Below are 13,945 nucleotides of genomic sequence, written 5' to 3'. Positions count from 1 at the left end.
AACTTCTCTGAAATGTCTAGACTTTTTAATTTTTTACCTTGTAAATCTCATCGTATCTACCCTATGCCCCTACGACAAATATGATTTTGATATCATGTATTTGTAAATCTATCACTCATAAGTTAATTTTGTCGTACCTATTCTGCTCTGGATCGAGACTCTGCGAAAATTATTTTCTCTCTGTAGGCCGAAAGAACACTGTGTCCATCCAAAATGAAGTACACTACGCTTCATGAGCCTGGTAGCTTGCAGGTCAGATAAGGGAGAGGACCCGTGTACAAGTAGGTTCTGGCGCCGTCGTAACGTCCGAAAACATGTCTGGTACATTTGTCGGTGGAACTGAGAACAGACAGGCTCTTTCTTAAAGCGCTGCAATACACACTGGTAGGAATAACAACAAGTATGGGTGTATGAAAGAAGAGCGCGTGGGTTGGTGAGTGTGGCGGTCTTCTCCAGTGACTGTGACGGGGTAGAGGAAGAGGAGGGACAAGGACACCCCGCATGGTTTTGGGTATGAGCGGCTTCTCCAAGTGAAAAGGGGTGATAGAAGAGCCGTGGTTGGGTCCGTTAGTCGGGCTGTTGTCGTCTTCGCTAGTTGGGAGTAGTCTTGGTCAGGGGGTGTTAGGTTGAAATGAAGAGATGTGACATATGACACCAGAGGGCAGACGAGAGATGCCCAGAGTGGGGAACGTATGCCCATCCTATGGCTGGGCGCTTACCGGCTATCAAAGGGCTCTCTCCAACATTCTTTGGGAGGCTTGGATCAACTCAGTTGAAGGAGGTGTTAAGGACGGAGAAGAGCCGTGGTTGGAGTGTGGCTTTTCTTCAGTAGCAGGGTAGGAGAAGAGCCTGGTTTGGGTCTGGGCTTCTCAGTGAGGGTAGAATAGAAGAGCCGTGGTTGGGGTGTGTGGCTTCCTCAGTGAAGGGTTAGAGAGAAGGGCCATGGCTGGGTATGGGCTTTCTTCTAGTGAGGGTAAGAGAGAAGAAGCCGTGGTTGGAGTGTGGGCTTTCTGCAGTGAAGGGTAGAGAGAAGAGTCGTGGTTGAAGTATGGCTTCTCCAGTGAAGGGTAGAGAGACAGAGTCGTGGTTGGAGTGTGGGTTCAACACAGTGAAGGGTAGAGAGAAGAGCATGTTTGGGTATGGGCTTCAAACAGTGAAGGGTGAGAGAAGAGCCATGGTTTGGGTATGGGTTCCTCAGTGAGGGTAGAGAGAAAGAGCCGTGGTTGGAGTGTGGGCTTTCAGTGAAGGGTAGAGACGAGACGGGTGGTTGGGTGTGGGCTTCTCAGTGAAAGGGTAGAGAGAAGAGCATGGTTTGGGTATGGGCTTTCAGTGGAAGGGTGAGAGAGAGAGGCCATGGTTCTGGGGTAATGGGGTTCTCAGTGAAGGGTAGAGAGAAGAGGTCGTGGTTGGAGTAAATGGGCTTCTCCAAGTGAAGGGTAAGATGAAGGCCGTGGTTGGGGTGTGGGCTTCTCAGTGAAGGGTAGAGAGAAGAGCCGTGGTTTGAGTATGGGCTTTCATTCAGTGAAGGGTGAGAGAAGAGCCGTGGTTGGAGAGTGTGGGCTTTCGGTGAGGGTAGATAGAAAGCCGTGGTTGGGGGGTGGGGTTCTCAGTGAAGGGTAGAGAAGAAGAGTCGGGTTGGAGTATGGGTTCCCTTTCAAAGTGAGGTAGAGAGAAGAGCCATGGTTGGAGTTGTGGGCTTCTCAGTGGGAAGGGTAGCAGAGAAGAGGCATGGTTGGACAAAGTGTGGGCTTCTTTCTCAGTGAAGGGTAGAGAGAAGAGCCTGGTGTGGAGTGTGGGCCTTCTCAGTGAGGGTAGGAGAAGAGGCCATGGGTTGGAGTGTGGGCCTTCTCGGGTCGAGAGGGTAGAGAAGAAGAGCCATGGTTGGAGTGTGGGCTTCTCTTTTCAGTGAAGGTAGAGCAGAAGAGCCGTGGTTTGGAGTGTGGGCTTCTCAGTGAAGGGTAGAGAGAAGAGCCATGGTTGGGGTATGGGCTCTTTTCTTTTTCAGTGAGGGTAGAGAGAAGAGCCATGGTTTGGGTATGGGGTTCTCAGTGAAGGGTAAGAGAGAAGGGCCATGGTTTGGAGTGTGGGCTTTCTCAGTGAAGGGTAGAGAGAAGAGCCATGGTTTGGCGTAAATGGGCTTCTCAGTGAAGGGTAGAGAGAAGGGCCATGGTTGGAGGAGCTGTGGGCTTTCCGTGAAGGTAGAACTGGCCCTTTAACTGCTGCTGCGTTCATTCCAACAACATGACATGGGTTACATCTTGAGTTCATTAAGTGTACACTCCCCCCTCATTACAATCCAGTTACAATCAGACTTTTAAACTACTAACTTTTCTTTTCTTTCTTCTTCTCATCTTTTTCACCTATTTCTGCTGTTCTCTTTTCTATCCATATCTATCTGTTCTCTCTCTCTTTCTCTCTACTCACTTACCTTCTCTGTCCTATCTTTGATTCTGTCTGTCGTTGTCCTGTCTTCTCTCCAACGATCTCCTCGCCCCCTCTCTCTGTCTGTTAAACTTTATTCTCTTGGTGTCCTTCTGAATATCCCATACAGGGGAATTAATCTGGTTTAGTGTCTGTGGGGCACAGCGAGTGGCGATTTCAATTTCGTCTTATTTATGTATTTTCACTTACGTCGGGATTGAAGGTTGCCGAAACCGTCATGTGGCTAGATCTAGACTTACTGGTATGAAGGTGTTCTCGGTCCCACTGGACCATCCCACGCATAGACTTGTTTCACCCTCGACGCACCCGCACCAGACCTCTCCTCCCACACACCTCACACTGCCACCCCGCCCGATTTGTAGGTAGGTGAGTCCCACACACACACAAACACACACACACACACACACCGCCTCACACCACGCAGAACTCCCACATACACCAGACGAGATGCAAGAAGCAATCGACAGGAGAGACGACCAGCACAACGCAACAGACAAGACACGACAGCCACGAGAACGAGAGCCAGCAGAGAGAGATATCGATAGATATGCCCGCAGAGAACAACGGCGCCCCACAGACGAAACACTAGAGCGTGTGAAAGAGTGAGCTGCAAGAAAGAAAGTACGAAAGGGGCTATTGTGAGTTGTAGATGTCTGGATTCGTCAAACCCTCAAATCTTTCCCGCCCACCCCTTAAAACTTTTTTTAATCTCCTTCTCTTTCTCTTCCTCTCTCCTCTTCTCTTCTGTTCTGTCTCCTCTCCTCCTTCTGTCCTCTCTCCTCTCTTCTCTTCTCTGTCTCTTTCTGTCTACTCTCCCACACGTCTTCCTCTCGGTGCTTCTCTTCCTCCTTCCTCTTCATCTCCTTCCTTCTTTTCTCTGTCCTCGCGTCTCTCCTCACCTTTCATCTATGCCTTTCTCCTTTCTGTCCTCCTCCTTCTCTCCTTCTCTTCTCTTTCCTCTCTTCCTTCGCTCCTCTGTCCATCTCCTCCTTCTCTCCATTCCCTCCTCTCCTCTTCTCTCCTCCTACCTTTCCTCTGCCCTCTCCTTCTCTTGTCCTCCTCCTCCATCTTACCTCTCTCTCCTAAGCTCCTCCTACACTTCTCTACCTCCTCTATCCTCCTTTCTCATCCTGCCTCAATCTCTTCTCTGTCCCTCCTCCCTCCTCTTCTCCTGTCCTCCTCCTCTTCATCTCCTGTTATTGCAACTGTTTTATTGAGATAGTGATATTGATCACTTCTCTAACCTTGACTTGGACGGACGAGAGAGGCTGTGCTTCTGTCGTCTCTGTCCAGAGCTCCTCGTAATTTCATCCGGAGCAAATCCTGTTTATTTTAACTCGGTTGTTCTGCTTTTTTTCCTGTTTTTTTCTTTCCGTTTCTTTGACCGTTTTATTGTAGTGAGGTTTTTTTCAGTTAACCGGCCTATCTCTCTATAGTTGAGGGAGAAAGCGACTGGCTATTCCGCTCGCTTGGGAAAATTGTTCCGCTGGGCTGAGAAAAGCCATTGACAACCTCCGACAACTCTCAGTCATTGAGCTCAGCAGAAAATCCATTCCGGTTCTGCGGCAGATTGTTTTTCTGGTCGGAGGAAAACTGCTGATGTCGTTTTGTTCTCGCCTCGTTCATGTGTACTTTTGTTTTGTTATGTTTCTTTTCTGTTTGTTATTTCTGTCAATCAGTGCAACAGGCGGTCACCTCAACAGATTCTATCCAGGATGTACATTTCAACATGACTGTTTAGTGTCCTATCAGGATGTCATTTCACCTGACTGTTTAGTTCTTATCAGGATGTACATTTCAACCTGAGCTGTTAGTTCCTATCATGGATGTACATTTCCACCTGGCTGTTAGTTCCTATGCAGGATGTACATTTCACCTGACTGTTAAGATTCCTATCAGGATGTACATTTCACCTTGGCTGTTAGTTCCTATCGGATGTACATTTCACCTGACTGTTAGTTTTATCCAGGATGTACATTTCACCTGGCTGTTAGTTCCTATCAGGATGTACATTTCACCTTGACTGTTAGTTCCTATCAGGGATGTACATTTTACCTGGCTGTTAGTTCCTATCAGGATGTACATTTCACCTGACTGTTAGGTTCCTATCAGGACTGTACAGTTTCACCTGACTGTTAGTTCCTATCAGGATGTACATTTCACCTGACTGTTGTTATCAGGATTACATCAGACTGTTTCCTATAGATTACATTTCCCCTGACTGTTAATATCCTATCAGGATGTACATTTCACCTGACTGTTTGACATAGTTGGTTCGCTATCAGGATGTACATTTCACCTGACTGTTTACATGATGGTTCTCATCAGGATGTACATTTTCACGCTGACTGTTTAACGTGATGTTTGTTCCTATCAGGATGTACATTTTCACCTGACTGTTTCATTAGAGTGGTTCCTATCAGGATTATCATTTCACCTGATCTGTTACAGTTCCTATCAGATGTACATTTCCACATGACTGTTTCATAGATTGTTCCTATCAGGATGTACATTTCACCTGACTGTTTAGATGGTTCCTATCAGGATGTACATTTCACCTGACTGTTTACGTAGATGGAGTTTGGTTTCCTATCAGGATGTACATTTCACCTGACTGTTTACATAGATGGTTCCTATCAGGATGTACATTTCACCTGACTGTTTACATGATGGAGTTGGTTCTATCAGGATGTACATTTCATGACTGTTACTAGATGGTTCCTATCAGGATGTACATTTCACCTGACTGTTTTACGTGATGGAGTTGGTTCCTATCAGGATGTACATTTCACTGACTGTTTTACATAGATGGTTCCTATCAGGATGTACATTTCACTCTGACTTTTCATAGATGGTTTCCTATCAGGATGTACATTTCACCTGACTGTTTACATAGATGGTTCCTATCAGGATGTACATTTCACCTGACTGTTTATAATGGGATGGTTCCTCATCAGGATGTACATTTCACCTGACTGTTTACATAGATATGGTTCCTATCAGGATGTACATTTCACCTGACTGTTTTAGCAGTAGATGGTTCCTATCAGGATGTACATTTCACCTGACTGTTACATTAGATGGTTCCCTATTCAGGGATGTAACTTTCACCCTGACTGTTTACATAGATGGTTCTATCATGATGTACATTTCACCTGACTGTTTCATAGATGGTTCCTATCAGGATGTAATTTCACTGACCTGTTTACATAGATGGTTGCTATCAGGTGTCCATTTACTGACTGTTTACATAGATGGTTCCTATCAGGATGTAATTTCACTGACTGTTTACAATAGATTGGTTCCTATCAGGATGTACATTTCACCTGACTGTTTACATAGATGGTGTTCTCTATCGGGATGTACATTTCACCTTGACTGTTTACGTAGAGTTGGTTCCTATCAGGATGTACATTTGTAATATATGCAGTAGCCTTACACCAAACAGTGATGTACGGTAGCTTAGCCACAGATTAACCTGGTCAAAGGCTGACAAATCCYCAGCAACAATTAGATGTTGTCCGCCAACTTTAATCCACACTGTGCAATGATTACCTCAAACACTAGACTACATTTTACACCTGACCTCAAGGGTATTACTTGGCATCTAAATCACTTGATTGGCTGAGGTACAGTAGGCTTAGTTCCTGACTTGTCTAGTTGTTGTTCAGGATCCTGTTGTCCTCCTGCTGTTTCTTGAAAGACAAGGACAATGTGGCTGAGCTTATCCAATCAGCCGCTTAATGAGGTTCAGTGGGGAGATCAGAGGAAGTCCAGGTGGAGCTTGGGGAGCCTATAGGAATCACTCTGGCATCTCTCTCTGCCCTCTGGTGTCATTGTCACATTATCACCACTGACCAAGACACACACACACGTACAGGCTTGGTGTCTGTCCTCTACTCACAGGGTTAGGGTTTAGTAACCTGTCTGTCTGTCAGTCAGACATTGTGTTTTGGTACACGGCCAGACTTACTGACTGCTACAGATGAAGGATCTTCATTTGAGACAGTTTGCTACAGCAGGAAAATAATCCAGCAGCAAATATGAATTATTATGTAGATTATAATGTATCAACATTTTTCTAGGGGTAGATACATGATACAAGGAAAAAATTMAAGTCTGACATTTCGAAGTGGAAATTACAAACTTCAGAAGCCTTTTTAAACCTCAAAATACACTACAAGTTTTAAATATGCTGCACTGYAGGAAAGTTCTCATGCAACAGGCTGATCAAATTAAGATCCTACATCTGTAGATGCTTAGGTTTCATTGTCTTGTCTGTCAGTGTGTTTGTTTTCTTCCATTCACACTGTGCTGTGTCTGATCCTGCATCTCCTCTAGTCTCCTCTGGTCTGTCTGTCCGTCTGTCTGTCTGTTCTGCATGTGAATCCCAGACCACTGCTTGTGCCTTCAGATGGTAATGTGTTGCACACAGCAGATGGAGAGAGAGCCCAGTGGTTCCTGGTCCCAGGCTGGGGACAGCAAGGGGACCCAGCGTGTGTGGATATCTGTACGAACACAGGGCGCTGCCCTAAGGGGAAAATAGGGCCTGTAATATCTGTTGTGTCCTATGTCACCTCTACCCTAAACACTTTTGGTTAATGTAAAACACAAACCCCTTTGACCGTCAAACATGCACAGAGGCTTTTTCCCCACAGAGTAACTGGACTATTACTGTAAATTGCTTTCTTTAAAAATCATTTGGTGGGCTTCTCTGTTGGGCTTTGTGTTTTGTACTGCTGCTATTATATGTCAGAGTATGAAGTGTTGATAACCCAATGACATACATATTATATACACACACACACACACACACACACACACACACACACACACACACACACACACAATTATCTATGCGTACTGTACACACACACACACATACTTACTGCCTCCAAGACTGTGGGGAGCAGACTGAATTGGCCACCGAATCATCCCCAGTTTTCAATTGGCTCATTCCTCCCCCCCTCTTCTCCCCTGTAACTATTCCTCAGGTCATTGCTGTAAATGAGAATGTGTCCTCAGTCAACTTACCTGCTAAAATAAGGGTGAGATAAATAAAACGCCCCACCCAGTCTCCTCATTTTAAAGTAGATGTTGTAATGTGATCGTGGTCTCCTCTGAAGAAGGTCATTACCTCTCCTCCGTCTCCCTATTGGCCTGGTTTATATTAAGCTTATCTAGTGTGAATAGCTCCACTTAAGGCTCTCCACCTTTTAACCCTTAACCCTGTTTATGACCCACGGCCATTTACACTCAATTGGATGTTGCTGACACCTTGGCTCTCCTCTGTGTCTCTGACCCGGTGATCCATCACTGTTGTCCCTTGTTTYTTTTTTATGACTTTCTACGCTCCCTCTCTGAGGTCCAGCCTGTCCTACGAGGTTATAAATAACTAGTGTGGGGACAGGTGGCCATTCCGTGCCTGATGGACCTGCGCAATTAGAACAAGCACATTTACATGCAGTTACATCCACTTAGACACCGGCGTGGCCTCTCCCAAAGTCCCCCAGCCTAGTTGTTTTCTTATTGATCTCTCCCATTGATTTAGACGTGGGGAGCAGGGACATTTCTGCCTGTTCATTTGTTAGTTGGTTAAGTTTACTCTATCTTAAGCTGGAGGCCATAAAGTAGGGTTGAAATGCCTGGTCTGTTTAGACCTGACCACGTCAAGGTTTATTTAAGCTCTTTGTTTTAAACCTCTGTTTCTCTCCTTTCTCTCCGGTCACTTTTCCTTCCCTCCATCACCTCTGTCTCTGCTTTCCTTCCCTCCATCACCTCTGTCTCTGCTTTTCCTTCCCTCCCTCCATCACTTCTGTCTCTGCTTTTCCTTCCTCCCTCCATCACTTCTGTCTCTGCTTTTCCTTCCCTCCATCACCTCTGTCTCTGCTTTTCTTTCCTCCATCACCTCTGTCTCTGCTTTTCCTTCCCTCCATCACTTCTGTCTCTGCTTTTCCTTCCCTCCATCACCTCTGTCTCTGCTTTTCCTTCCCTCCATCACTTCTGTCTCTGCTTTCCTTCCCTCCATCACCTCTGTCTCTGCTTTTCCTTCCCTCCATCACATCTGTCTCTGCTTTTCCTCCCTCCATCACTTCTGTCTCTGCTTTTCCTTCCCTCCATCACTTCTGTCTCTGCTTTTCCTTCCCTCCATCACTTCTGTCTCTGCTTTTCCTTCCCTCCATCACCTCTGTCTCTGCTTTTCCTTCCCTCCATCACATCTGTCTCTGCGTTTCCTTCCCTCCATCACCTCTGCCTCTGGTTTTAGTGGTCCCGGGTGACTGGGAAACTGACACCACTGATAAGCATGGGGATATAACCTCTGTTTATAACATAGTTGTGGGTCTGTGTAATGTCCTCATCTTTGTGAGTTTATAGTGGTGTGGTCGTACCGGCTAGCCTCTTCATCTGCAGAGTGATATACTCTTAACTTAGGTAGGTCAGTCTCTGTTTGGCAGTCGTTCTGGTCGTTCTGGTCGGGCCGTCTCAGGTGAGGGTGTCTGGCTGGAAGAGAGGGTCGCCTTGCCTGCCACCCCTGTGGCACTGTAAACCAACCGCTCCAGCCCTGACCGCCGCTCGGGGGCCGCTTTAGAGAGCCGGCCAGGCCCATGAATACTGCATGGTGGAGCTTTTATACACCAGGGGCTGAGTGTAAATAAGATCCAGGCAATGGGGCACGTTTACTGGGGTCAGGACGGGGGAAGAGGGGGTGGGGACGGGCGGCTGGGTAACCTTGCTCCCAGTCCTCTAGTCACCAGGCCTGTCACTGTAACTCACCGGTGGAGGGTTGGCCCTGAGGGGGGTCAAGGACAGTGCATCTACTGGGCCACCACATTACAGGCTGCATGGAGGATAGAGACTGGAGTTAGACAACTCACTCACTCTAACAGGGAGTTGGACTGTCGTCGTGTCATCACCCTGTTGGGGAGTAGAGGAGGGCATCTTTGGAACATTAGGCTACTAAAATGCCTGGTATAAGTGACACACTCATCCGAGGGACTGTTATCTCACCTGTTAGATTTAAATGTGATCTTGTATCTTCACAACAACTATTGTTATGGTTCATTAGTGACAGAATGGTGCAGACGTGAGAAAAGAGAGGTTATCCTCCAAACAGTTACTAATCACGACAGGCACAAAGATGTGTCATCGTAAAGAAACATCTTCCTGAGTGAGTCAGCAGTTTTCTTTTCTGTGAACCTGAACATGTTCAGCGTGATAAAATAATGATTACTTGCTCTGTTCGTTTGCTACACACAGAATCAGTCCAATCAGTATTAACATCTCTGGCTCTCTGCTCCGGTCTCAATTAACTTCTTCATCTTGTCTTAATTAAGAACCAGTAGTCGTGCTTAATTGATATTGATTGTAGCTTAAAGAGAGAGTAACACATCAAAACTAAAAGGTTAGTTGGTAGAGCATGGCGCTTGCAACGCCAGGGTTGTGGGTTCATTCCCCACGGGGGACCAGGATGAAATGTATGAACTTTCCAATTTGTAAGTCGCTCTGGATAAGAGCGTCTGCTAAATGACTTAAATGTAAATTAAATGTTAAAGTTTGCCTGAAATACACCGAGTCTTTTTACAGACCTGAAGGAGTGTTCACTTGAAAACAGCCAGGGGTGGGAAGAGTTGTAACTGTTCCTCTGAATGACCTGTGTGCTTGATGCATTATAATGCCTTCATGCATTTAAGACTCAGCTCTAATTAGGACCCAGTAGCTGACATGAATGCTTATAGCAAAACCTTATGATACAAAGTTGTTACATATATAAAGCTAAAACCCAGTTAAAAACTCCATTGTCAATAAGTATCTAAGTAGAAACAGTATGTCGGTAGGTTCAGCGCTGAGTGCCCGGCATACGAGGGATAGTCTGTTTGTCCTGACTGGAGGGTAGTTATCAGACGACCCAGACGAGACACTAAGAGGTGTCATTAATTAAAGGGCCAGTTTAGAGGTGTAACACGATCCTCCTATCTACCACGCATTAATCACACACCCTGGTCTGAGCTCATACACGCCGGTCTACCCTATTTGACAGGTGAAACCGCAGGAGGTATCCAGTATACCTGGCTGTCGTAAACAAACTGGTGAACTGGGCTGGTGACGTACGCCCTCCCTGTGGCCCTCACCCCCGGCAGCTGTTCTACGGGGACAAGAGGATTGGATGTTGAGACATTGGCGCTTTTGGTAAACCGACCCTCTTGGCCGGTAACTAAACCCGACGGTGGGCATTAAGGAGTTTCATAATTAAATCATTAAGGTCGGCTAGGCCAGCCGGCGCTCCTTGGCTGTTTGGTTTACCTGCCACCTGAAACCTGTCTGGAGAACTGTGACGATACAGGACTGACTGGGCTCAATGGCCATGTGTCATGAAGGCTATTGTTTTGACCTCTGACCTTTTTAATGATGGAAATACTGTCAGACTAAGAGACATGTTGTCATGCTCATTTGGATTCTACGATTTCCTTTATGACAACACCCCTTTCTTCATGTTATAACTCACCAACTAGGAAAACTGTGGATGGCTGATTTGAACAAGCATGTTTAGTCTGGCCCTCTCTACTGTATGTCCATTCTGAATGTTGTGATGTTCATCCAAATCCTTTTCCACTCAACATATTTTCATTCACATGATGACTTTAAAGGCCCGGATGAATGAACAGTAACAGGGGTGTTTTAATGTGTGAAATAGTTTAGTAGGGACTTTACTGAAGCTCTGGCGTTCGTTGGGCTATGTTCATGTTTCCTCTCTTTCTCTCCCACAGAGCGTACCATCTTCTCGGGAACAGAGTGTTGGCGGTGAAGGTGAGATCAACAGCTGTAACCTTTACCTGGGCACCTCTCCTTTTACCAAATCACCTTCAACTACACTAGTCTTCTTCTGTATCTCTACCTCTGTCCTTTTCCCTCCCTCTTTCATTTTCTATGCTTCTCAACCTCTGTGATCCCCCCCCCCCCCCTCTCATTGGTTCATTCATCCACTTTGTTCTCATGCTCTGTAATTCTACCAGTAATCTAATCTATTGGAGTGGAATGGAGTGATGTTAATGGGTACCTCCTTGACCCTCGTTACATGTAGCTACTCCCTGCTCTCTCTAGCCTGTAATCAATGATGTTTACATGTAGCTACTCCCTTCTCTCTCTAACCTGTAATCAATGATGTTTACATGTAGCTACTCCCTTCTCTCTCTAGCCTGTAATCAATGATGTTTACATAGCTACTCCCTTCTGTCTCTAACCTGTAATCAATGATGGTTACATGTAGCTACTCCCTTCCTCTCTAGCCTGTAATCAATGATGTTTACATGTAGCTACTCCCTTCTCTCTCTAGCCTGTACAATGATGTTTACATGTAGCTACTCCCTTCTGTCTCTAACCTGTAATCAATGATGTTTACATGTAGCTACTCCCTTCTGTCTCTAACCTGTAATCAATGATGTTTACATGTAGCTACTCCCTTCTCTCACTAGCCTGTAATCAATGATGTTTACATGTAGCTACTCCCTTCTCTCTCTAGCCTGTAATCAATGATGTTTACATGTAGCTACTCCCTTCTCTCTCTAGCCTGTAATCAATGATGTTTACATGTAGCTACTCCCTTCTCTCTCTAGCTGTAATCAATGATGTTTACATGTAGCTACTCCCTTCTCTCTCTAACCTGTAATCAATGAAGTTTTACATGTAGCTACTCCCTTCTTCTCTAGCCTGTAATCAATGATGTTTACATGTAGCTACTCCCTTCTCTCTCTAGTCTGTAATCAATGATGTTTACATGTAGCTACTCCCTTCTGTCTCTAACCTGTAATCAATGATGTTTACATGTAGCTACTCCCTTCTCTCTCTAGCCTGTAATCAAGGATGTTTACATTTAGCTACTCCCTTCTCTCTCTAACCTGTAATCAATGATAAGCTGCAAGTTTAGCTAATCTTTGCTAATGCTAGCGTGCCACTGCTGTAGCTATTAGCTAAGCTCAGTGCAGCCAGATCAAATTCACACCCCTGGTAGTGCCCATTTACCGTACGGTATCCACACTGTCCAGATAGGTTGGCATGAAAGAATCATGAGTTTCTCTACAAGGTTTCTAGGTATGTGTTACCACCAGTGCAGGATTATTTTGACCCATAGTTCCATTATAATATAATGTACATTGCTTTAAATGTTTCTGTGTGTGTTTTTGAAGTGCATATGCGGTGTGTGCGTGCTAGCATATTAACCTGTGCACGTGTATGTTACACTGGTATCTCATTTGGGCTGTGCTTGTGACTTTACAGGTCATTCCTCTGGACATCACAGTGAGCTACAGAAACAGATCATGTCCGAGTTGGAGATCCTCTACAAGGTCAGCTTCTATTCTCTAGAGCCCCAAACTGTCAAATCTCTTCCCCAACTGGCCCAAATCATGTAGTCAAATCTCCCCCAACTGGCCCAAATCATGTAGTCAAATCTCTCCCCCAACTGGCCCAAATCATGTAGTCAAATCTCTCCCTCAACTGGCCAAATCATGTAGTCAAATCTCTCCCGCAACTGGCCCAAATCATGTAGTCAAATCTCTCCCTCGACTGGCCCAAATCATATAGTCAAATCTCTCCCTCAACTGTCCCAAATCATGTAGTCAAATCTCTCCCTCGACTGGCCCAAATCATGTAGTCAAATCTCTCCCGCAACTGTCCCAAATCATGTAGTCAAATCTCTCCCCCAGCTGAAGCCTCTCTTATCAGACCTGCAGTGTTTAGTCTACTCTATGTTACTTTAGACTAGTTCATGGAGCACCTTTTATCTGAGTGGATCTCCTCTCCTCCTGCGTGTCAAGCCAGGGATTGTCGAAATACGCACGAGGCAGGAACACGTGATTGCTGATAAGCCCTCTCAATAATTACCCCAGATCTCTCCTTTTCTTCTGAGGTAGACTGTGAAATGGGCTAACTAAACAGTTCAACAATAAATACTGCAACATGCATCAATGTTAATTAATGAGTGGATGAACTGTGTTAATTGTCTTTTCGTTTTAGTGTGATTCCTCCTACATCATAACCTTCTACAGTGCCTTCTTTGTGGAGAACAGGATCTCCATATGCACAGAGTCATGGACGGGAGTGTTGAGGCTGGGTTAGGGTTAGCGGTGGGTTAGCGTTAGCGCTGGGGTTAGCGCTGGGGTTAGCGTTAGCGCTGGGGTAGCATTAGCGCCAGTACTGGGGTTAGGGTTAGCGCTGGGGTTAGCGTTAGCGCCGGGGCTGCGGTTAGCGTTACGCCAATACTGGGGTTAGGGTTAGCGCTGGGGTTAGCGTTAGCGCCGGGGCTGCGGTTAGCGTTAGCGCCAATACTGGGGTTAGGGTTAGCGCTGGGGTTAGCGTTAGCGCCAGGGCTGCGGTTGTGGCTGAGGCTGTGGCTAGTGCTGAGGCTGTGGCTAGCAGAGGCCTTTACTCCACTCCCATCCAGAGCTCTATGAAAGCTGGAATGCCAAACCTCTTACCACCCTGTATCCATTTACACTTCTACTTAGAG

At 45.9% G+C, this 13,945-nt stretch overlaps 1 long non-coding RNA gene across 1 annotated transcript; it reads left to right on the top strand.

Annotated features, from left to right (window-relative positions):
- The first annotated feature begins 271 nt into the window (after positions 1-271).
- On the top strand, positions 272-13,526 carry LOC139026989 (uncharacterized). Its single transcript, XR_011479009.1, has 4 exons — positions 272-281; positions 11,208-11,247; positions 12,715-12,782; positions 13,453-13,526. It is a non-coding gene; the product is annotated as an uncharacterized lncRNA (long non-coding RNA).
- Positions 13,527-13,945: the final 419 nt, after the last annotated feature.

Source organism: Salvelinus sp. IW2-2015, unplaced genomic scaffold (genome assembly GCF_002910315.2).
Source record: "Salvelinus sp. IW2-2015 unplaced genomic scaffold, ASM291031v2 Un_scaffold6669, whole genome shotgun sequence".
In the NCBI taxonomy this organism is placed as follows: domain Eukaryota; kingdom Metazoa; phylum Chordata; class Actinopteri; order Salmoniformes; family Salmonidae; genus Salvelinus; species Salvelinus sp. IW2-2015.
Note: the sequence above shows the minus strand (reverse complement) of the source record. Positions and strands in the feature narration are given on the sequence as shown.